The 24,308-nt window shown below is 46.3% G+C and overlaps 1 pseudogene; it reads left to right on the top strand.

Annotated features, from left to right (window-relative positions):
• LOC150016194 (maestro heat-like repeat-containing protein family member 7) overlaps positions 1-24,308 on the top strand; it is a 51,956-nt pseudogene that overhangs the window by 2,558 nt on the left and 25,090 nt on the right.

The raw sequence follows: 24,308 nt of genomic DNA, 5'->3' as shown, positions 1-24,308 counted from the left end.
GGTACTAAAATACACACAGAATTGTGCAACTATCACCACAATCAACTGTAGAACGTTTTCATCAACACCCCCCACCCCCCAAGAAACCCCCAAACCTCTTAGATATCATCCCAAACCCATTGTCCCCCAGTTCTAGGCAACCACTAATCTACTCTCTGTATAAATTTACCTGTTTTGGACTTTTCATATAAATATGTGGTCCTTTGTGATCGAAACACAGTAACCCCACTTAATTCCTTCCCCCTAATTTATATGCTGTCCTGGTAATGCATATTCATTATTTTCTTGATCCTATAACATCATTATTATTTTATGTAGTTAATGTTCTTATAGTTACCCAAATATTAATCTTTCTTTTATTTCATTGCTTATTGCATCTCAGACCTTCCATCTGACATTGATTTCCTATGGCTTGAAGAGCATACTTTAGAATTTCCTTTAGTGAATTCTGCTGATGGTAAACTTTTATCATTTTTTTGTCTGAAAAAGATTGCCTCTAGTTCTCTTTCATTCCTTTAAAACATGTTAAAACAATGAAAACTTGAAGAAAAATTGAAAGCACAGTATAAAATTTTTTGTCTGTGAATAATTTGATTAAATGGCCAAGTGATGTCCCACATCCCTGAATTTTGTTTTTTATTTCTTACAAAAAAGAACAAAGGTTAACCATCAAAATCATGAAATCAATGTTAATACACTGTTACCATCTAATTCGCAGACCCCATTCAAATGTCACTGATTGTCCCGGTAATTTTTTCTGGAAGAAAAAGATCCAGTGCAGAATAACTCACTGCACTTTTTTGTCTAGTTTGTTTTGTTTCCTCAGTCCTCACCTCAGCCTTTCCTTGACTTTCATGTTCTTTTTTTCTTTCTGAACATGTGCTTTAATGAGCTGTCAGGCCAAGGGGGCAGCAGCTGACCAGAGCTCAGGGCCTAGAGGGGAGTCACGCACGGCTCCCTTTTGTCACCTCAGGAAGCCTATTTTTTTCCTTTCAACCCTGAGAAAGTGTCAGAGGCTTGGCTAGCAGTCTTGTGGATGGTTTTCTGGGTGTACTTGGCCACCCCGCCCATGGCTGCAGCCTGGGCTACCCCTTCCACTTGTGCTTCGGGTCCTGCAAGCCCTTGCTGGCTATGGCTGCAGGGGGCCTCTGAGGAGTCAAGGGTAGCTGAAGCCACATTGGATCTCCGGACTTTCATGTTCTTGATACATTTGAAGATTACAGGCCAGCTGTTTTGTAAGTTGTACCCAGGTTTGGGTTTGTCTGATGCTTCCCCATGATCACCTCCGTGTCATGCGCCTTTGGCAGGAAGAGCATGGAAGGGAAGCTAGCCTTTTCTCATGGCGTCCCACCTGGTGGTATGTGATTTTGGCTTGTTCCGTTACTGATGATGCTCACTTCGGTCACATGAGTGAGATGGTTGCTGCCAAGTTCACCACTGTGAAGTCACTATTTACCCCTTTGTAATAAATATTGTGTGAGGAGGTTATCTGAAACTGTGTAAATACCCCATTCCTCATCAAACTTTCTACTTATTCATTTACTTGTTTATATTAGTATGGAGTTGTGGCTTCCTAGTTTATTCAATGGACTGTATCATGTGTTGCTGCCATTATTTATTGTGATACCGAAACTTTCCCCAGTTTGACCAGTGGACTCCTCTTCAAGCAAGCTTTTGTGCCCTTTGACATAGCCTCATTGTTGCTTGAGTTCTCTTGTTCTCCGTTTCAAGATGTCTCTTGTCTTCTAGCTAATCTTCTATTTTTTGCCCAAGTCCTAGAATCAGCCCAAGGAGCCTTGTTCCTTTTAGTGGAGAATGGTACTTAGAAGCCAAGGTCTTGGTGCTGGCTGTATTTACTACTATTGGGATGTCTCTGCTTCTTTCTCTTGGCTTAATGCTCCAGCAGCCTCTGGTGGCCAAGAGGGCCCTGAAGTTCTAGGCTCTCATAGGTCCTCAGAAGGAGAAGACACACTTTCTTAAATAAAGAGCTCTATTGCCCTGCTCACCCAAGAGCCCATCCCTGGACAAGTCACTGTGGCGGTGGGCACAGGGCTCTTTTTATTGGCCAAGCTTAGGTTGCAGACCCGCGCCTATTTGAAGAGGGGGATAGGTGGGGCTTCAAGGGTTCAGCTTCATCTAACTATATGGAATGGGTAACCCACAGGGAAGGCAGGAATTCTTTTACCAAAGGAAAGATGAGCAAACCTGGGGCTGACAAAATAGCAAGTATCTACTACTATAACAAATGAGAGTTTCATTATAAATTGTGATAATGGTTGAAAAAAGAGAGTAAGCTGATGCACAAGAGGATCACAGTGGGACCCCCATTAACCCAAAGGTCAGGGGAGGCCTCTTTGAGGAGAGGCAGGCAAGCTTAGACCTGAAGGACAGGTGTGGGACCTGGGCAAGGGGACGTGGCAGTGAATTGGTCCAGGTAGAGGAAACTGCCTTGTGCAAAGGCCCTGAGCATGGAAGCTTGTCTGGCCAGTGTGGCCAGAGCATGGTGAGTGAGGGAGAGCAGCGACAGTAAGGCTGGGGGTGGGGTCAAGGAGGCTGACCTGGCAGGGCCTTGAAGGCGCTGACAAGGATGCTGACTTTAAGCTCAGTGAAGTGGGGTGCCATTGAAGGGTCAGGGTAGGGGGAGCCCAGTCTGGCTGCCGGGAGAGTAAGGATTAGAGAAGCCCAGTTGGGGAGGAGAGAAGGGACTGTGGGCCCCTAGGTATATTATATCTTTCTACTCCTTTCTTCCCTCATCGAAACAACGACATGCAGAAGCCTTTGATGACGTGGCCTCATGCCTGGTGAACGTGCTGGGGAAGAAAGAGGATGGCTACAAAATGACTCTGGTATGCATCCTGCCCAACAAACAGCTGACTTCCTGGGATGCCCCCCAGCCCCCACTCCCCAGCCCCAGCCATCCCTGTTTCTCTGCCCAGCTCCTCTTTTCTCCATGGTGTTCATCACCATCCGATGCACAAGGTGCTTTCCTATTTTTATCGGTCTCTCTCGCTATATGTATCTCCTATGCACTGGGCATTTTCATCTGTCTTATTCACAGCTGTATTCCCAGCATCTACTGTGGTGCCTGGCATATCAGAGGTGCTCAGTAAGTTTTCTAAACAACTAAATGAATTGTGAGAGGGTCTGTACTGGAGACAGAAAGGCTGGAAATGGCCTGTTTCAGGACATAGGCCTGACGCAGTTCTTGGCCACGCACCAGGCCTCGGGAGGCCAGAGAAAGCCAGTGTCTGCAGGACTTGTTGAGGGCCAGTTGGGGCAGACGGGACAGGCTGGTGGACACGAATATGACACACAGAATGTGGGCAAGGCTGGCTGATGGACAGAGTCTGGAGGTAGGGGATCCACCCAGGTCAGGACTTATAGGGGGGAGGCCCTGCCCTGCCCTCAGGCTGATACAGAGGCCAGCTCAATGCAGCATGTGGGTGGGGGTGGGGAGAAGGTGACAGAACTATGAAGAGGTGTTGCATTTGGGAAGCATCTGTCTTTACCCCACGGCATTGTTCCAGTTGTCCACCTTGCTCTTGCCACACTAGCCTTCTTCTGTTCCATACCAAACTCATTCTTACCTCAGGGCCTTTGCACTTGTTATTCTGTCAGGAAGGTTCTTCCTATAAGATAGGCCTAAATAAAACTGAAGTGAGGTCTGTGTTACATAATGTATGCACAGCACTGAGCACGGTCCCTGCACAGAAAGAGTTTGTTACTGCAATCACTCGGCAAATTTAGGTGAGCCCTTGCTATGTGCCAGGCACTGTTTCAGGCACTAGAGATACACTAGTGAAATGACATTCTACTTTGGAGAGACAGACAGACCCTCCTTCTTGTTTTTCACATGGCTACCTCTTTCTTGTCATTCAGGACTCAGTCTAAATATTATCTCCCCTGAGAGGCCTTCCTGGACAGTGTTCTAAGTGAGCCATCCCCCTCCCATCACTTTAGTAGCCAAAGTCATTAATCGCTGTTTAACAAACTGCCTCAACACTTAGTGGTTTAAAAGTTCAGTCTGACAGCCAGGGAAGTAAGGATGGAAAGGGCCCAATTTCTCATGATTCTAAAGTGTGACTGGGCTCAGCGGGTGGTTCTTCTGCTCTGTGTGGTGTAGACAGAGATCACTGGGGGAGGGGGCCTGGAACATCCAAGATGACCCCATCTTCCCAAGTCTCTGTGTACCTGACGTTGCCATTCCATGGCAGCTGGGTTCCAGAGGGGAAGGGCTGCCAGTTCCTTTAAGGGTTAGGCCAGCAACTGCACAGCAGCACTTGCATGGCCTTCTGTTGGTCCAAACGAGTGGTGGGATGAGCCCAGAGCCGTCTTGATAGGCAGAGTAAGAAAGAACTTGTGGGATCTTGAACCCACCACACTGTTCATCTGATTACCTTGTTTTGCTTTCAGAACTTGTGGGATCTTGAACCCACCACACTGTTCATCTGATTACCTTGTTTTGCTTTCTTTACTATATGAAGTCATTTTATTCATTATTTTATTTATTTCATGTTTTTTTCTCCTTCTTCTGCCCTAAGATAAGGAGAATGAATAGATGAATTGGACCTTAGTAAATGTGTTGCCTCTCTCAGGTAGCAGAGTGCCTTAATCTGTTTAGGACGTGTCCTCAAGAAGGGTAGATAGCAGAAGGCCCATAGGAGGTATTACATATGGTGAGATTTCAGCTTGAGGTGTGGGGGACCCTTTCTGTCCCCGCAGCCGCTGCTTCTCCCTTAGTTGACTGGCAAAGGGGGAGAATTCTGCAGCCCCTGATATCTGTCCTCTTCCAAACGCTGGACTTCAAGGATTATCCACACACCCCTGCGGTCACCTTCTCAAGGCTCACCCACTCCCCAGATGTTCCCTTTGTGGGTTCTCATTTCTCTTGAGCAACGCTGGGGCTGGCAGCTGGGGAGGAGCACGCTGACATGCCTGCAGGCGGCGGGTGGCTGATGCAGGGGTAGGGACAGCCCCTGAAAGCTGGGTTCAGTGCGGCTCTCACCCTGTGACTTTGCCCTCTGCTGCCCCCGAGGCTGTGAATGTCATCACCCTCCAGAATAGCCAGCATGTGCTGGAAGGTGAAGGAGAGAAGAAGACTATGGTGAAGAAGATGATGGTGCGAGAGCCACGTCTGGTCTGTGGCATTGGGGTGGGAGGAGCGGAAGTCCTGAGTCTACCCACTGATGAGACAGGGAGCTAGGCGGGGAGAGGAGAGACGAGGAGGCAGGGCACTTGGCCTTGAGTCTCAGCTCCACCTCTAGCTGTTCTCTGCCTGTCTAGAGGGAGCCCAGGCAAGTCATGTCCCTTCTCTGAGCCTCACTCTGCTCACCTGTGACAATGCCTGTGTCACTGCTTGGTGGGAGAGAACACAATCCAATGGTTTACTGTAGAGCATTGTGTACCTGGGAGCAGTTTTATTACTTAATACCAAAAGTTAGTTCTGGTGGGGAATTTTCTTATCATTTTGCTAAATACAGTCATTTCTCAGTTATCCACCAGCATGTGCTGGATGGGGATAAGCAGAGAAGTTTCCAAAATCATACTTAGCTTTGAGTCCCTTAGAGAGGGAAAATATCCCTGCCCTTGATACCTTCATTTAGCTAATATTAATTGAGCACCTATTGTCTGTAGGTAGTATATCAAAAGTGAGAAGTAATTAGAAGAACATTTTAAAAGGAATTCAACTGGATTTCTCTCAAGGGCCCTTTGTGGTGTTTTTGCTTTGGGCTAGTAAGTTTGTAGAGCAGTTTCTACTGAAGTTCTCCATGATTCAACTGCATTTTCTGCTTCATATGGTCTTGGGTCAGTTGCTTCCTTTCTTAAGTGATCAAATTTGAAACAGATTCTATTTTTTGGATCCAAGAACTTTCCATTTCCCACATCATCATGTTCTGATATCAATACCTGATCTTCAGAACCTTCAATTTTTACTGGAGTAAACTGGTCCAAGTTATATTGTGCAAATGCATGGGCTGCTCCTTCTCTGAGAAGATGATCATTATTAAGCAGTAACTGAACATCGTTAAACACCTCATTAAATTCTCCAGGAGGGGCATGAATGATGAATTTTGCTGCGATACGTACCTTCTCCTCATCAGACAACTGCTCCTCCAGGTCTGCCATTTCCCTTCGGTGACAAACCGCGGCGGCAACGGCGGCCCTGCGCGCGGCGTGCCCCCTCTTGAGGGTTTCAAAGGCTGGGAGATTTGGGGGAGGTCTAGGGGAGATCTCAATAGCATGTTCATTAGCTTTCTGCTGAGGAGCCAAAATGAGATTTATTTCCCTGACTTCATCTGTTCTTGGGTGTGGTTGGCACTAATTGGATTTCTGTTATCTATGTCAGTGAGTAGGGTGATTTAAGTTATTTATCCTCTGGTTAGGGAACAAAAGATTTCACGATTTACCAGATGGTTGTAAACTGCTTGGTCATTTAACTATCTCAGTTTGCCTGTTCCACTTGTCCTGGTCTACAAGCCTGTGTCAGAAGAACACTTAACTGCTTTTCACTGGTGCGTTGGCATGAGCAAGGGCCCCATTGGCTGGGAATTCCTGTGTCATCATGTCGACCTCACAAAGACTGTAGCACTGGCCTGGGCTTGGGGGAGCCTAGGTAACCTGAGAGGTGGCTCTGGAAACATTCCAGGAGTGGGGGCAGCCTTCACAGCCTTCACAAGGCAGTTACGGTCTTGACCCCACCCACCCTTCCTGGGTAAAAGTCTCTCTCCTAGGGTTTTAATTCCACAGTTGGAACTTCATACCTTTGTCTTAAAGCTGAATTTTCTGTTACCACATGGATACTCCAGAAGGAGGTAAGGCATTGAACTTTACACCAGCAACTTCAAGCTCACGGAGAAAATTTTGTGAGTGTGGTGGGTGGGAGTTGGGGGCAGGTGAGGGGGAAGAGAGTGAGAAGAAGACTCAAGGAGGCAGTCCCATAGGTTGGGGGACAGAGAAGGCAGACAACCCGGAAGCAAGACTTGGTCTTTTTCTCAAGTCCCCCTGCCCCCACTGTACCCTTACCCAGGGGGAGGAAGAGATGGTGAGGATGAATATTTATTGAGGGCCTACTGGGGGCCAGGCCCTGTGATCATCACTCTCTGCATTATTCACTTTGTTCCCTACAGTAATCTTGTGGATTGCATATTAAGATTGATGCTCATTGTGGTAAGGCTACGTGCCCAGGCTAACACAGCTGGTGGGAGACAGAGCAGGTTTTGAATTCAGGTCTATCTAATTCCAAAGCCCGGGGTTTGTGTATTATAAGCATTGGGAGACTTTTGTTGCTTTCATTGATCTCTTCCTTTTAGGATAGAGGCCTAATAGTGGCAGAGGGTTTAGAGAATGAGAACTGGGAAGACGTAGATTCACTCAGTGATTCATGCTTGGAGAATCTCTGAAATATTGTAGGGAAACCTGAGTGTAGAGGACCTGGGCTTGAATCCTGCCTCTGCCACTTGCTGGGGACTTTGCAAAAATCACTTTATATCTGTGAACAGTCTGAATTAATATGCCAGTAAATAAGGTTAATGACACTTACGTTGAAGAGTTGTCATTCATTCATTCACTCAATTTTTTATTTTATGAATATTTTCTGAACTTCCCCTGCGTGCTAGGCACTATGTCATGTGCTGGGAAAACAAGGGTAACTAGACAGCTAGACACTCACTAAGCTCATTTTCTAGATGGAGACGTATATGTACAAGTAAATAAACAGAGCAATCCTCTGATAAAAGAGTTACTCATGTGAGGAAGGTTCCTCACCCACATTTGAGGGTCTCAGGAAGACTCCTTGAAGAAAGAGATTCTTAAGCTGGCATCTAATACGTGACTATATGTTAGCCAGGGGAGGTGATGGAAGTTTCGTTGGGTAGCCTTGGGTAAGTTTATAGGAAGAAAGAAGAGTATTTGCAAAGTCCCCAAGTCAAAAGGTTGGTCAATGCACTTGAGGCACTGGGAGAAGTTGTGAATGGCTTGAGCACGGGGTGCAACTTAATTGAGAGTGACTCAAGGATTGCACCAGGGAAGGGGATGGATGTCGCTGAAGAGATGGAGGGGTGAGGCATGTGGGCAGAGCTTACTGGTAAAGGAAATACACATATCAGACAGCAGATCAGGGTGTCCATCCACCAGCTATGTGATCATCACTTTGGGGAGAGGAGGTAGGGAAGAGCTTGCCAAAAAGGCTGATTCCTGGGCCCCTTCAGAGCTACAAAGTAGAGTTTCTGAGAGCAAGGTCCAGCAATCTGTCTTTTAAAAAAATATGTAAACTATACCCCCACCCCAGAGTCTGAAAGCCTATGAGAAGTCACAGAGGAGGTCCGAGAGGGAAATGGTGTAGTTGGATTTACAAGCATTTTTCCTTTATTTGAGAATATCAATATTTCCACTTAATTCCTGAAAGAGTCTTGACAGAAAATCTGTAGTTGGCGGTTCTTTTCTTTCAGCAGCTGAAAAATGTATAGCACTTCTCTTTGGCCTCGTGGTTTCACATAAGAAATCCACTGCCATTCAAAGGGATGTTCTCTTAGAGGTAATGTTCTCTGGCTTCTCTGAAGATTTTTTTTATTTCTCTTCTTTTTCTTTTAGTTTTCAGAAGTTTAATCATGATGTTTTGAAATGGATTTCTTTGGGTTTATCCCATTTTGGATTTTCTCAGCTTCCTGAATCTGTATGTTTATATCTTTCACTAAATTTGGTTTATTTTCAGCTACTATTTCTTAGAAATTTTTTTTTCAGCATTCTTTCTCTTCTCCATCTGGAATTCTCATGATAAAAATGATTATAGCTATATATATAATTTCCTCCTACATATCTCTGAGTCTGTATTTTTTCAGCCTGTTTTCTCTTTGTCAGTGAAATTAAGTAAATTTATTGATCTGTTCATCAAGTTCATTGATTTATCGTCTGTCATCTCTACTCTGCTATTGAGCTCATCTAGCGAGTTAAAAATTCTTTTTTAGTTATTGTGCCTTTACAATAACTTCTACTTTAATTCCAGTTATTGTATTTTTAATAACTTTATGTATTGATTGAGATTTTGTATTTTTATATGTTTCAAGAATGCTCAGAAATTCTGTACTTCTGATTCATCTCAGTGTTGGCATTAGTTGATTATCTTTTCTTAAGATAAGATTTTCCTATTTTTTGGTATGATGAGTGATTTTTGATTGTATCTTTGGTGCTCTGGACATCAAAAGTCTCTTGACCCTACTTTAATCTTCTGTTTCAGCAGGGAGTCAACCTTGCTTTGTTCTGCTTTGTTCTTCTGGCACTGCTGGGGCTGCCTGTAGGGGCAGACGGTGCTTCCCTGGGACATATGTTGTCCTTGGAGATCCAGGAACTGTGGGACCTGGCAAGTTCTCTGCCACTGGGTGGAGGGCCCAGAGATGCAGGGCTCTGCTAACACTGACACTGAAGTTGGATTGGCCTGTCACTGCCTAGATGTAGATGAAGAGTGGGGATTTGGGCACCTCACTGGGACTTCCCCTCTATTGGACTTCTCCTTTCCTGATCTTTTGGTCAGAAAGCAAGCTTTTCTTCTCCTTTTTCTCTCTCTGTGCGCATGTGTGTGTGCGTTTGTAAGCATTCTTGGCAGAACTGTGTTGCAGGCCTCTCTGGTGCTCAGTCGGGGTTTTATGGGAGATAAAAAGAAAACCGGGGAGCACTCACTCTCATGTCATCCCTTAAGTCCTGAGGTCTCTAGCTAGTTCACTGACTTGTCTGTTGAGCTTTTTTCAGGGTATTTAGTTGTATTTAGGAGGCAGGAGTAGGGAAAAGTGGGTCTATCCCCTGTTGTCTGTTACAAGTATTTAAAAATTGTGATACAATACACTTAGCATAAAATGTATTGTTAGTAACATTTAGTACCTTCACAATGTTGGGTAACACCACTACCTAGTTCCAGGATATTTTTTGTCAGTCCAAAAGGAAACTGTGTACCCATTAAGCATCACTTCCCAGTCCCTCCTTTCTCTGCCCTGGCAACGTTTTTGTCTGCTTTAATGTGCTTTCAGCATCTCTAGATTTGATTATTCTAGTTATTTTATATAAATGGAAGCATCCAATATGTGACCTTTTGTGTCTGGCTTCTTTCACTTAGCACATTTTCAAAGTTTATGTTTAGCATGTATTTAATTCTTTTCTATGGCTGAATAAAATTCCGTTGTATGGATATACCATTTTTGTTTATCCATTCACCAGCTGACAAACATTAGGGGTATTTCTACCTTTGGCTGTTGTTAATAGTGCTGCTACGAACATGTGTGTACAAGTTTTTGTTGGAACACCAATTTTCAATTCTTTTGAGTATATACATAAGAGTAGAATTGCTGGACTGTATGATAATTCTATGCTTAACTTCTTGAAGAATTACCCAGTTGGTTTTTACAGAGGTTACATGATTTTACATTCCCACAAGCAGTGGGATTCCAACTTCCCACATCCAATTTGAGGGCTCCAATTACTATACATCCTTGCCAACACTTGTAATTTTCCATTAAAAAATTATAACCATCCTAATGGTGTGAAGTAGTATCTCTTTTTGGTTTTGATTTGCATTTCCTTAATGACGAATGATGTTGAGCATCTTTTCATGTGCTTGTTGGTTATATATATATATATATATATATATATATATATATATATACACACATTTCTTAAAAATATTTTATATATATGGTCTGTCCAGAAGGTATCCAGCCATGTAATATGAAAAATAGAGACATTTATTGAAGAAGCTACAGGTTACAAGAGACATTGTACATAGGACAATGATGCCCCAGTTCCCTTCAAAGTAGGCACCTTGGGACCTCACACAGTTCTCCCAGTCACCATCAGCTGCCCTGTGGTATTTTCCTGAAACTCATTGGTTTTAGTTTTGGGGAAAGCCAGAAGTACCAAACCTGGGCTGTAAGGGGGGCCGAGTCACCTGGGTGATTTGATGTTTCACCAAGAACTCTGCACAAGATGTGATGAATGAGCAAGCACATCGTCCTCATGAAGCTGCAATCACCTGTCGCTCCTAGCCGCAGCCTTCTGAGTCATGCGAACAGTTTCTTCGGAGGCGTGTTCAAGCTGAATGCAGAACCGATGCAGATTCATGCTCTACTCGCTCAGTCACTTTGGATGTGACAGCCACGCAGCACACATGCTCACTCAGCGGTGGCTACCACCTTCACTGACTAGTACAGTGCAGTCATCATCGTTTACACATGTGTATTCCAGTCCACTCGCCTTGGCTACCAGCTTCCATTGGTGTTGCACAAACCTTTCTTGTTCTTTAACCATGGCTGGACTTTTTCCAGACGGACTATTTTTCAAGTATATATGTGTATGTGTGTGTGTGTGTGTGTGTGTGTATATACCCCCCCCACTTCCTTTGGAGAAGTGTCCTGTTTAAGTCATTTGCTGATTTAAAAATTGGGTTATCTTTTTGTTGTTAAGTTGTTAGAGTTTTTTAATTTTTAGTTTTCTCTATATTTTTATTTATTGAATTGATTGGGGTGACATTGGTCAATAAAATCATATAGGTTTCAGGTGTATAATTCTATATGCATCAGCTGTATATTGTATTGTGTATTCACCATGCCAAGTGGTGAGTTCTTTATATATTGTGGATTCTAAACTCTTGTGAGATATATGATTTACAAATATTTTCTCTATTCTGTAGATATTTCTCTTCTTAAAAGTATTTTTCTTTTAAAAAAGATTTTATTTATTTATTTTGAGAGAGAAAGGAAGGGAGGGAGAAAGAGAGGGAGAGAAACATCAATGTGTGGTTACCTCTCTCATGCCCCCAAACGGGAACCTGGTGTGCAACCCAGGCATGTACTCTGACTGGAATCAAACTGGCGACCTTTTGGTTTGCAGGCCGACGCTCTATCCACTGAGCCACACCGGGCAGGGTTCATATATATTTTAGAATATGTTTGTCTAGGTCTTCAGAAAAATCTTGCTGGCATTTGTATTGGAATGCTATTAATTTATCCATCTATTGAAGTTTTCCTTTATATAGGATATAGCTTTTACTAGAACTGAAAAATTCTCCCTCAAGATCTATTGTATTTTTCGATAGGTTAATTCCTATGTACTTTATAGTTTTTATTGCTTGCGTGAATCATATCTTATTTTTTAATACAATTCCTCTTTTGTACTGATGATGCTTGATGGTATAGGGAAATTTTGTTTCTGTATGTTGAACTTTTTAAAATACAACTTTATTGAGTTATAATTTAGATATCATAAAATTTCCCCACTTTAAGTGTATAATTTAATGGTACTAAAATACACACAGAATTGTGCAACTATCACCACAATCAACTGTAGAACGTTTTCATCAACACCCCCCACCCCCCAAGAAACCCCCAAACCTCTTAGATATCATCCCAAACCCATTGTCCCCCAGTTCTAGGCAACCACTAATCTACTCTCTGTATAAATTTACCTGTTTTGGACTTTTCATATAAATATGTGGTCCTTTGTGATCGAAACACAGTAACCCCACTTAATTCCTTCCCCCTAATTTATATGCTGTCCTGGTAATGCATATTCATTATTTTCTTGATCCTATAACATCATTATTATTTTATGTAGTTAATGTTCTTATAGTTACCCAAATATTAATCTTTCTTTTATTTCATTGCTTATTGCATCTCAGACCTTCCATCTGACATTGATTTCCTATGGCTTGAAGAGCATACTTTAGAATTTCCTTTAGTGAATTCTGCTGATGGTAAACTTTTATCATTTTTTGTCTGAAAAAGATTGCCTCTAGTTCTCTTTCATTCCTTTAAAACATGTTAAAACAATGAAAACTTGAAGAAAAATTGAAAGCACAGTATAAAATTTTTTGTCTGTGAATAATTTGATTAAATGGCCAAGTGATGTCCCACATCCCTGAATTTTGTTTTTTATTTCTTACAAAAAAGAACAAAGGTTAACCATCAAAATCATGAAATCAATGTTAATAAACTGTTACCATCTAATTCGCAGACCCCATTCAAATGTCACTGATTGTCCCGGTAATTTTTTCTGGAAGAAAAAGATCCAGTGCAGAATAACTCACTGCACTTCTTTGTCTAGTTTGTTTTGTTTCCTCAGTCCTCACCTCAGCCTTTCCTTGACTTTCATGTTCTTTTTTTCTTTCTGAACATGTGCTTTAATGAGCTGTCAGGCCAAGGGGGCAGCAGCTGAGCAGAGCTCAGGGCCTAGAGGGGAGTCACCCATGGCTCCCCTTTGTCACCTCAGGAAGCCTATTTTTTTCCTTTCAACCCTGAGAAAGTGTCAGAGGCTTGGCTAGCAGTCTTGTGGATGGTTTTCTGGGTGTACTTGGCCACCCCGTCCATGGCTGCAGCCTGGGCTACCCCTTCCACTTGTGCTTCAGGTCCTGCAAGCCCTTGCTGGCTATGGCTGCAGGGGGCCTCTGAGGAGTCAAGGGTAGCTGAAGCCACATTGGATCTCCGGACTTTCATGTTCTTGATACATTTGAAGATTACAGGCCAGCTGTTTTGTAAGTTGCACCCAGGTTTGGGTTTGTCTGATGCTTCCCCGTGATCACCTCCGTGTCATGCGCCTTTGGCAGGAAGAGCATGGAAGGGGAGCTAGCCTTTTCTCATGGCGTCCCACCTGGTGGTGTGTGATTTTGGCTTGTTCCGTTACTGATGATGCTCACTTTGGTCACGTGAGTGAGATGGTTGCTGCCAAGTTCACCACTGTGAAGTCACTATTTACCCCTTTGTAATAAATATTGTGTGAGGAGGTTATCTGAAACTGTGTAAATACCCCATTCCTCATCAAACTTTCTACTTATTCATTTACTTGTTTATATTAGTATGGAGTTGTGGCTTCCTAGTTTATTCAATGGACTGTATCATGTGTTGCTGCCATTATTTATTGTGATACCGAAACTTTCCCCAGTTTGACCAGTGGACTCCTCTTCAAGCAAGCTTTTGTGCCCTTTGACATAGCCTCATTGTTGCTTGAGTTCTCTTGTTCTCCGTTTCAAGATGTCTCTTCCTTGTCTTCTAGTTCATCTTCTACTTTTCCTGCCCAAGTCCTAGAATCAGCCCAAGGAGCCTTGTTCCTTTTAGTGGAGAATGGTACTTAGAAGCCAAGGTCTTGGTGCTGGCTGTATTTACTACTATTGGGATGACTCTGCTTCTTTCTCTTGGCTTAATGCTCCAGCAGCCTCTGGTGGCCAAGAGGGCCCTGAAGTTCTAGGCTCTCATAGGTCCTCAGAAGGAGAAGACACACTTTCTTAAATAAAGAGCTCTATTGCCCTGCTCACCCAAGAGCCCATCCCTGGACCAGTCAGTGTGGCGATGGGCACAGGACTCTTTTTATTGGCCAAGCTTAGGTTGCAGGCCCGCGCCTATTTGAAGAGGGGGATAGGTGGGGCTTCAAGGGTTCAGCTTCATCTAACTATATGGAATGGGTAACCCACAGGGAAGGCAGGAATTCTTTTACCAAAGGAAAGATGAGCAAACCTGGGGCTGACAAAATAGCAACTATCTACTACTATAACAAATGAGAGTTTCATTATAAATTGTGATAATGGTTGAAAAAAGAGAGTAAGCTGATGCACAAGAGGATCACAGTGGGACCCCCATTAACCCAAAGGTCAGGGGAGGCCTCTTTGAGGAGAGGCAGGCAAGCTTAGACCTGAAGGACAGGTGTGGGACCTGGGCAAGGGGACGTGGCAGTGAATTGGTCCAGGTAGAGGAAACTGCCTTGTGCAAAGGCCCTGAGCCTGGAAGCTTGTCTGGCCAGTGTGGCCAGAGCATGGTGAGTGAGGGAGAGCAGCGACAGTAAGGCTGGGGGTGGGGTCAGGGAGGCTGACCTGGCAGGGCCTTGAAGGCGCTGACAAGGATGCTGACTTTATGCTCAGTGAACTGGGGTGCCATTGAAGGGTTAGGGTAGGGGGAGCCCAGTCTGGCTGCCGGGAGAGTAAGGATTAGAGAAGCCCAGTTGGGGAGGAGAGAAGGGACTGTGGGCCCCTAGGTATATTATATCTTTCTACTCCTTTCTTCCCTCATCGAAACAACGACATGCAGAAGCCTTTGATGACGTGGCCTCATGCCTGGTGAACGTGCCAGGGAAGGGAGAGGATGGCTACAAAATGACTCTGGTATGCATCCTGCCCAACAAACAGCTGACTTTCTGGGATGCCCCCCAGCCCCCACTCCCCAGCCCCAGCCATCCCTGTTTCTCTGCCCAGCTCCTCTTTTCTCCATGGTGTTCATCACCATCCGATGCACAAGGTGCTTTCCATCTTTTATCGGTCTCTCTCGCTATATGTATCTCCTATGCACTGGGCATTTTCATCTGTCTTATTCACAGCTGTATTCCCAGCATCTACTGTGGTGCCTGGCATATCAGAGGTGCTCAGTAAGTTTTCTAAACAACTGAATGAATTGTGAGAGGGTCTGTACTGGAGACAGAAAGGCTGGAAATGGCCTGTTTCAGGACATAGGCCTGACCCAGGTCTTGGCCACGCACCAGGCCTCGGGAGGCCAGAGAAAGCCAGTGTCTGCAGGACTTGTTGAGGGCCAGTTGGGGCAGACGGGACAGGCTGGTGGACACGAATATGACACACAGAATGTGGGCAAGGCTGGCTGATGGACAGAGTCTGGAGGTAGGGGATCCACCCAGGTCAGGACTTATAGGGGGGAGGCCCTGCCCTGCTCTCAGGCTGATTCAGAGGCCAGCTCAATGCAGCATGTGGGTGGGGGTGGGGAGAAGGTGACAGAACTATGAAGAGGTCTTGCATTTGGGAAGCATCTGTCTTTACCCCACGGCATTGTTCCAGTTGTCCACCTTGCTCTTGCCACACTAGCCTTCTTCTGTTCCATACCAAACTCATTCTTACCTCAGGGCCTTTGCACTTGTTATTCTGTCAGGAAGGTTCTTCCTATAAGATAGGCCTAAATAAAACTGAAGTGAGGTCTGTGTTACATAATGTATGCACAGCACTGAGCACGGTCCCTGCACAGAAAGAGTTTGTTACTGCAATCACTCGGCAAATTTAGGTGAGCCCTTGCTATGTGCCAGGCACTGTTTCAGGCACTAGAGATACACTAGTGAAATGACATTCTACTTTGGAGAGACAGACAGACCCTCCTTCTTGTTTTTCACATGGCTACCTCTTTCTTGTCATTCAGGACTCAGTCTAAATATTATCTCCCCTGAGAGGCCTTCCTGGACAGTGTTCTAAGTGAGCCATCCCTCTCCCATCACTTTAGTAGCCAGAGTCATTAATCGCTGTTTAACAAACTGCCTCAACACTTAGTGGTTTAAAAGTTCACTCTGTCAGCCAGGGAAGTAAGGATGGAAAGGGCCCAATTTCTCATGATTCTAAAGTGTGACTGGGCTCAGCGGGTGGTTCTTCTGCTCTGTGTGGTGTAGACAGAGATCACTGGGGGAGGGGGCCTGGAACATCCAAGATGACCCCATCTTCCCAAGTCTCTGTGTACCTGACGTTGCCATTCCATGGCAGCTGGGTTCCAGAGGGGAAGGGCTGCCAGTTCCTTTAAGGGTTAGGCCAGAAACTGCACAGCAGCACTTGCATGGCCTTCTGTTGGTCCAAACGCGTGGTGGGATGAGCCCAGAGCCGTCTTGATAGGCAGAGTAAGAAAGAACTTGTGGGATCTTGAACCCACCACACTGTTCATCTGATTACCTTGTTTTGCTTTCTTTACTATATGAAGTCATTTTATTCATTATTTTATTTATTTCATGTTTTTTTCTCCTTCTTCTGCCCTAAGATAAGGAGAATGAATAGATTAATTGGACATTAGTAAATGTGCTGCCTCTCTCAGGTAGCAGAGTGCCTTAATCTGATTAGGACGTGTCCTCAACAAGGGTAGATAGCAGAAGGCCCTTAGGAGGTATTACATATGGTGAGATTTCAGCTTGAGGTGTGGGGGACCCTTTCTGTCCCCGCAGCCGCTGCTTCTCCGTTAGTTAACTGGCAAAGGGGGAGAATTCTGCAGCCCCTGATATCTGTCCTCTTCCAAACGCTGGACTTCAAGGATTATCCACACACCCCTGCGGTCACCTTCTCAAGGCTCACCCACTCCCCAGATGTTCCCTTTGTGGTTTCTCATTTCTCTTGAGCAACACTGGGGCTGGCAGCTGGGGAGGAGCAAGCTGGCATGCCTGCAGGCGGCGGGTGGCTGATGCAGGGGTAGGGACAGCCCCTGAAAGCTGGGTTCAGTGCGGCTCTCACCCTGTGGCTTTACCCTCTGCTGCCCCCGAGGCTGAGAATGTCATCACCCTCCAGAAGAGCCAGGATGTGCTGGAAGGTGAAGGAGAGAAGAAGACTATGGTGAAGAAGATGATGGTGCGAGAGCCACGTCTGGTCTGTGGCATTGGGGTGGGAGGAGCGGAAGTCCTGAGTCTACCCACTGATGAGACAGGGGGCTAGGCGGGGAGAGGAGAGACGAGGAGGCAGGGCACTTGGCCTTGAGTCTCAGCTCCACCTCTAGCTGCTCTCTGCCTGTCTAGAGGGAGCCCAGGCAAGTCATGTCCCTTCTCTGAGCCTCACTCTGCTCATCTGTGACAATGCCTGTGTCACTGCTTGGTGGGGGAGAACACAATCCAATGGTTTACTGTAGAGCATTGTGTACCTGGGAGCAGTTTTATTACTTAATACCAAAAGTTAGTTCTGGTGGGGAATTTTCTTATCATTTTGCTAAATACAGTCATTTCTCAGTTATCCACCAGCATGTGCTGGGTGGGGATAAGCAGAGAAGTTTCCAAAATCATACTTAGCTTTGAGTCCCTTAGAGAGGGAAAATATCGTTGGCCTTGATACCTTCATTTAACTAATATTAATTGAGCACCTATTGTCTGTAGGTAGTAAATCAAAAGTGAGAAGTAATTAGAAGAACATTTTAAAAGGAATTCAACTGGATTTCTCTCAAGGGCCCTTTGTGGTGTTTTTGCTTTGGGCTAGTCTGTGGTTTAAATAAACCTCCCCACCATGGGGCTTCAGAGACGCAGCTGGTTAGAACGGGGGGTGTTTGGGTGGCTTTGAACTGAGGCTCCAGACATGTCTGAGCAGTGAGCTGGCTCCCTCCGACTGGAGGCTGCCAGAGCGTGGAGGTGGGGAGTTCTGCCCAGGCTGAGGGGCTGCTGTAGCTGCTCCTGGAGGGGTAGCCGCAGCCCCGGTGGTCTGCAGCGGCCTGCTCCCCTCATCGGCCCTTCTGTGTGCCCTGCTCAGAGGCAGATCCAGGAGGAGCCACTGGATTCCCTCTCCAGCCCCGTCCGCCAGCAGGCCATGGAGACCCTGAGGCAGCTGAGGTGTCCACAGCCCCTCCCGACCCCCATCTCCTCTTCTTCTTGCCATGGGCTCCGCCTCTGTCTTCTGGAGCCTCTCTTCTGTGCCCTAACCCCACTCCTGGGCCTTCTCCTCTCCCCGTGCCCAGTCCCTCCCAGGGCTGTCTGCCCTCCGCACCCACTTCCCTCCTCCCCCCACCTCACCTCACCCTTTGTGGATCTGAATCTCAGGCCCATGCCTGGCACCCCTTCGAGGTACCCTCGCCCCAGCCCTGCATTCATAGCTCCAGCCTCCCTCACTCTATGCCTTTGCTTTCTGTCTCCTCACCAGTCACAGCCATCCTGTGCTGGATCTTTGGGAAAGGTCAGAGCTGGTGAACACGTGTGTGAAGAGTGTGTTCTCCCTGCCTTCTGTGCAGGCCATGCAGGAGAAAGATGAGGCCAAGGCTGACACCGTACAGGTAAGCAGCGCCCTCCCCAGTAGGTCCTAGGGTGGTCCAGGGTCCTCAGAGTTAGGTACATGGTAGGACTCCCAGCAAGGAAAGGAAGGGTGCTTGCTCGAGTTGCAGGGCCTGGGGCAATGTGCTGACCCTCTCTTGGTATGAGAGGGATGTTTGGTGAGTGAACGGATTTTTGGAATAGGGATCAGTCCCTCATCTGGAGGGTTCTATTGACTTCTGAGCCCTGCCCAGTGAGAGGCAGGTGGGCAGGCATTGGCATGGCCAGAGGAGGTAGCCAGGATTGAGAGGAGGCTGGTTGAGGGCTAGGTCACAAGGAAGAAAGACTGGCTGTGGCCCAGAGAAGCAGGACCTCAAGGAGCTCAAACACATGAAAACCTTTCAACCTCTGCAGTTGTCCTAGGAGGAGCGGTCAGAGGTGACCTTTAGTGTAGGGTGTAGGGTCAGTGGGGGAAGTCAAGGGAGTGGTGTTTCGGCTCAGAGTAAAGCTCATTCATTCATTCATTCATTCATCCTTTCATTCATTGAATATTAACGGAGGGCCTACTAGAAGCACAGGGGTGGGATAGAGGAGGGGCAGGGGTAGGGGTGACATAGACCTTATCAGAGAATTATGCAGTTAATGCAAAATTACAACACTGGTACATGCTGCGAGCAAGAAGTACTGCTGCTATGAAGAGCCTGGAATGGAGGGGACCTGGCCTAGGTGGGCGGGGGTTCAGGATTCTTGGTGTTGGAGCTGAGAGGTTAAAGAAGAGCTTGTTAGCTGAAGGGAGTGAGGCTGGTAGAAGGAAAAGCATGCCGGGCCGAGGGAACAGCCTGTGCAGAGGCCTGAGGCTGGAGAGAACATGGTGACAGCAAGGATGACACTGAGGCGGTGTGGCTGGAGCCCAGGGTCGGGCGAGAGTGCTGAGAAGTGAGGCTGAGAGCTGTAGGGGCAGAGCATGCGGCGGTAAGAGGGCTCTGGGTCCCAGAGGTGGTGCCCTGAGATAAGACCTAAAGGAAGGGCGGGCAATCCTTGTTTGGGCCCAGGAAGGCAGAGGCCCCCTTGTAGTAACAGGTCCAGACAGCAGAGGTCAGCGCTACACAGTGCTGGGCTGCAGATGAGAAGGACCAAGGGGCGTAGCTGGACAGTGAGGTTTGCTTGGTGGTTGTGGTGCAACCCTGGTGTGAATGAACAGACTCAGGAAACCTGGGCAATACCAATGTGAGAGGCAGACATGGGGAACTGGCAGGACAAGGGAAGGCATAGGAGAGCGGGCCTTTCCAGGGTGGCTCCAACCCATAGCTCAGCCTTGTGTATGTGTAATGCCTGCACCTTCCTAAAACCGAGGCCTGTGGTGTGATTGACAGGGGAGGAGCCCGGGCATGGGAGAGGTGGCGGCCCTGAAGAGGCGACTTGGAAAACCTATTTAAGTATAGCAATTAAAAAAAGAACCAGAGCACTTCCCTAGAGACAATAATAAAAGTTTACCTAGCTCTTAGAGTCCTGGAGCATTTTCCCACTCACCCTCTCATTTGTTGCTTACTTGGCCTATGGTAGATTCTTAGTGAATGTTGGGTGTCTGCTTCCTTCACTATAAGGTAAAAAGTGCAGCGATAATGACGACCAATTTGTGGATAAGGAAACTGTAATCCATGGAGGGGAAGTAATGTGTCCAGTATCATACGTTAAGTTAGTCTCGGGTGGGACCGAAGAGCAGCTTCCTGGGTCCACACAAGGGGTTGCCTGGGGTGAGGGTCTGCTCCAGAGGCCTGCTAGTAGCTTGGTCCTTCTCCTGTCTACAGACACTTTACTGTCATACCTTGGAAGCCCTGCAGACACTGCTCAATGCTCTCTTTGTTGAGTGCCCCATTGCTGCTGGACTGACGAGCATTTTGGAGGTGAGGGGACAGGGGGGAGGGGAAGGGTGGAGAAGAAAGGAGGATTGGCTTAGGAGGAGGGGGTGATGGGTGCTGGACCCAGAAGGAGTGATTTGATTTCAGGATGTGATCTTGTGTGTGTTCTGCCTCCCTGTCCCAGACCCGTCCCTCTTCACTCTCTCCCTCCCCTCCATACTCCCATGGTAGCTGCCCCCGTATCTTTGCTCTGTTCATTCATGCCCCTGTCTTCTTCTTTGAGCCTCATGATTCTCCATTTTTCATCTCTCTCCTCATTGACCATCCTCCCTCTAGTGTTTCAGTCCTATTCTCAGCTTCTGGACCCCATGACTCCCTATGCTCTAAGAAGAAGAGAAGATCTGTGGGGAGTGGTCTTTATGCTCTCCCCAGAAGCTGATCAGTGAAGACTGGGCTGCCCACCCAGGCAGTAGGGGCTGGCAGCCAGCCTGTAGCTCTGAGTCTTACCCTTGTCCTCACAGCCCCTGGGGCCCTGGATGAACTCTGGAAAGGCCCATGAACGAGCTCGTGCTGTGAGCAGCAATGTTTCTGTGTTGAAGCACACACTTCTCACCCTGCCTTACTCTGTGAGTGGCCTCTGGGAGATGGGGCGGGGGCGTCCTGGGGGGAATATTCCCAGTTCTGAGGGAGCCTGTGCACCTGTCCAAGCTGTCCAGAGATTCCCAGGTGACCCTTACCATCCTCAGAGGGCTCCGCTATCAGGGACAGACATTCCATCTCTTTTTACCATTTGCTGTATAGCATTATTGAACCTATAAGACTCAGTCCCTAAGATTATTATAACACAAATAGGTATGTTTCGGATTCACGGGCCTGGGGCTTCTGCTGGGAAGACTCACCGTTCGCATCGGGGATCCCGATGAGCATATTGGCCGGGAGGCTCTGGAGGGCATCGCCATCCTTTATACCATCCTGGGCCTCCGAAAACGTAAGTCTAGAGCACCTCTGAAGCAAAGCTTCTGAGCAGGCAGGGATTCAGCTAGGCACTTGACTAAGGCAGTAGCAAGGCACTGGTGGGTGGGAGATGGTGGAGACCAGCACAGGGTCTGATGGGGTATGTAGAGGTACAAAGAATTAGTCCCCACAGGACCAGGGACAAAGGCTATAAACAAACCTATTTTGATTGAAGCAATCCTTCTATCTAAGCTTTTCCTCATCCTTCCAAATGTAATCTGTGACTCTCATTTTCACATTCCCGTGGAACCATGTATACTCAGGCATGATAGCCCTAATCTCTTAGTTCCTGGTCTGTCTTCTCCACTAGACTATAATCTCACTTGAGGACAGGGCAAGGCTGTGTCTTGTTCACCGATGAATCCCCAAGGGTTAGCCATGGACCAGGCACGTGGTGGGTGCTCAGTGAATATTTATGGAATGAATGAACAAAGAACAGATTGTATCTTAGAAGCACAGTGGTTCAAACCTGTAAGTGGAGAACATTCCTGGGATGTTCTTCCAGGGAGCTAGCGTTGCAGCATGGGCTGACACAGGTGCCCAGAAGGCACTGCACCTAGAAGCGCAACGTATCATCGATTACTTGTGTCCTTCTTTTTTCCACAGTCCCAACACTGCCTCAAACCAAGGGTCCTTGGCATGTTGTTTAAACTGCCCTGGCTCTGGAGGCAGAGTGACCTGGGTACAAGACCTGGCTCTGGCCCTCCCTAGCTGTATGACCTCAGACAAGTACTTTCCTTGTCCAGGTCTAGATTTATTCATCTGTAGAAAAGGGTAAAATAGCATATAACTCGCAAGCTTTCTGAAAAATTAAGTGAGATCATATATGTAAAAAGACCAGCTCAGTACCACACATTATAGGCACTTGTCAAATAGAGCTTTCTTTTTTCTTTCTTAAAGACTTTATTTCCTTGTTTTTAGAGGCAGGGGAAGGGAAGGAGAAAGAGAGGAAGAGAAACATCAATATGTGGTTGCCTCTTGTGCACCCCCAACTGGGGACCTGGCCTGCAACCCAGGCATGTGCCCTGACTGGGAATTGAACCAGTGACCGTTTGGCTCGTAGGCCAGTGCTCAATCCACTGTGCCACACCAGCCAGGGCAAGTTTTCTTTTCTCCATGCCTACAATGATGGTCTTATTAGTTTCAGGCCTTTGGGATCTGTCTGGTGTCCCTGCTTTTCTTGACCTCTAACATTTGGGACAAAGATTTGTCCCCTGGACTATTTTCGCTGCTGCCCAGTAACCACTCAGACCTCCTGAGTAATGGGTAAAAGTGATATAAGTCATGTTAATAATCAGCCTTAAGGTCAGGAATAGTATAGACCAAGTTAGTATTGCTAGATTTTACAAATAAAAACACAGAACACTCACTTAAGTGTGAATTTCAGATAAACAATGAATAATCTGATTGAAAGTATTACATATTTGAGAGATATTTTCACTAAAACTTATTTGTTTACCTGAAATTCATATTTAACTGGTTATCCTGTATTTTATCTGGCAAGCCTAGGCCAAATCCACTCTGTTAGATTCTGCAGGAGAAAAGTGGTTTGTCTGGACCCCCTGACCGTAGGAATCAGCAAAGCTAGAATATAAAACCTGCGTTTGCCTGATGCCAGGTCCCAAGCTCCTTCCCTTTACAAAAAACCCACGCACTTGGTTCATGTGGTCACTCCACCTGATGGACCTTTCTCATGCCCATGTCTTGCCTACACTGGCAGATCCAGGAAGGACCCAGGCCAGGCCATAGTAAGGGCTCATAAAATGCACCTGAAATGTTTTTCCTTCAATAGAAAATACAAACCATCATGTGCCAGATACTATTCCAGGCACTGAGACACAGCAGTGATGAAATAAATATAAAATCAATTAATCAAATAATCCACGCTGTTGAACTTACCTTCTTGTTGTCAGTAGACAACAAATAAAAAAGTAATACCTATAGTAAGTCAGATGATGATGAGTCCTAAAGAAAAAAGAAAGCAGAAAAGGGGCGTTGGGAATGCCAGGAGCAGGGGGATTGCCGATTAAGGGGCATTGCCATACGCCTACCGGAATGGCAAAAATGAAAGGGACAGTGCCGCACGCTGGTGTAACGTGAGCCACTGGAGCTCTCAGGATCTGCGGTGGGAGCATCACTGGCCTCCACCGTGGAAAGCTGTTTGTCAGTATCCCCTGAAGCTGAATCTATGTCTACCCAAGGACACAGCAATTTCTCTCCTAGTTATCTGCCTAGCAAATGTGTCCATGTAGTCAGCAAAAGACATGATTAGACATACTAGAGTGTTTATAGCAGCACTATGCACAATAGCTGGAACCAACCCAAATGTCCATCAGAGGTAGGACAGATACATAAATTGTAGTATATTCATACCATGGGAACTTGGGCAGCACTGAGGATGAATGAAGCAATGCTGCTTGCAACAGGGGCCATGAATCTCACCCACATGATGTTGAGTGAAGGCCAGACATCAAGGATCGCATAATATATGAGTCCATTTGTAGAAGTCCAACAGTAAGGTTATCTAATCTGTGGGCTGAGAAGTCGGAATAGTGGTTACCCCAGGGTAGGGGAGGGACAGAGTGGACTGAAAGAGGGCATACGAGGGGCTTCTGGGGTGCTGATCACATTCTGTTTCTTGACCTAGGCGCCAGTTACGTGGATAGGTTGAGCATTTGAAAATTTATTTAGCTGGGTACCTATGATTTATGCACTTCC

The sequence above is a fragment of the Furipterus horrens genome, unplaced genomic scaffold (assembly GCF_987537825.1).
Source record: "Furipterus horrens unplaced genomic scaffold, mFurHor1.1.pri manual_scaffold_3, whole genome shotgun sequence".
NCBI classification, from domain to species: Eukaryota; Metazoa; Chordata; class Mammalia; order Chiroptera; family Furipteridae; genus Furipterus; species Furipterus horrens.
The sequence above is the reverse complement of the archived record's forward strand: the minus strand, read 5'-3'. Positions and strand labels throughout refer to the sequence as shown.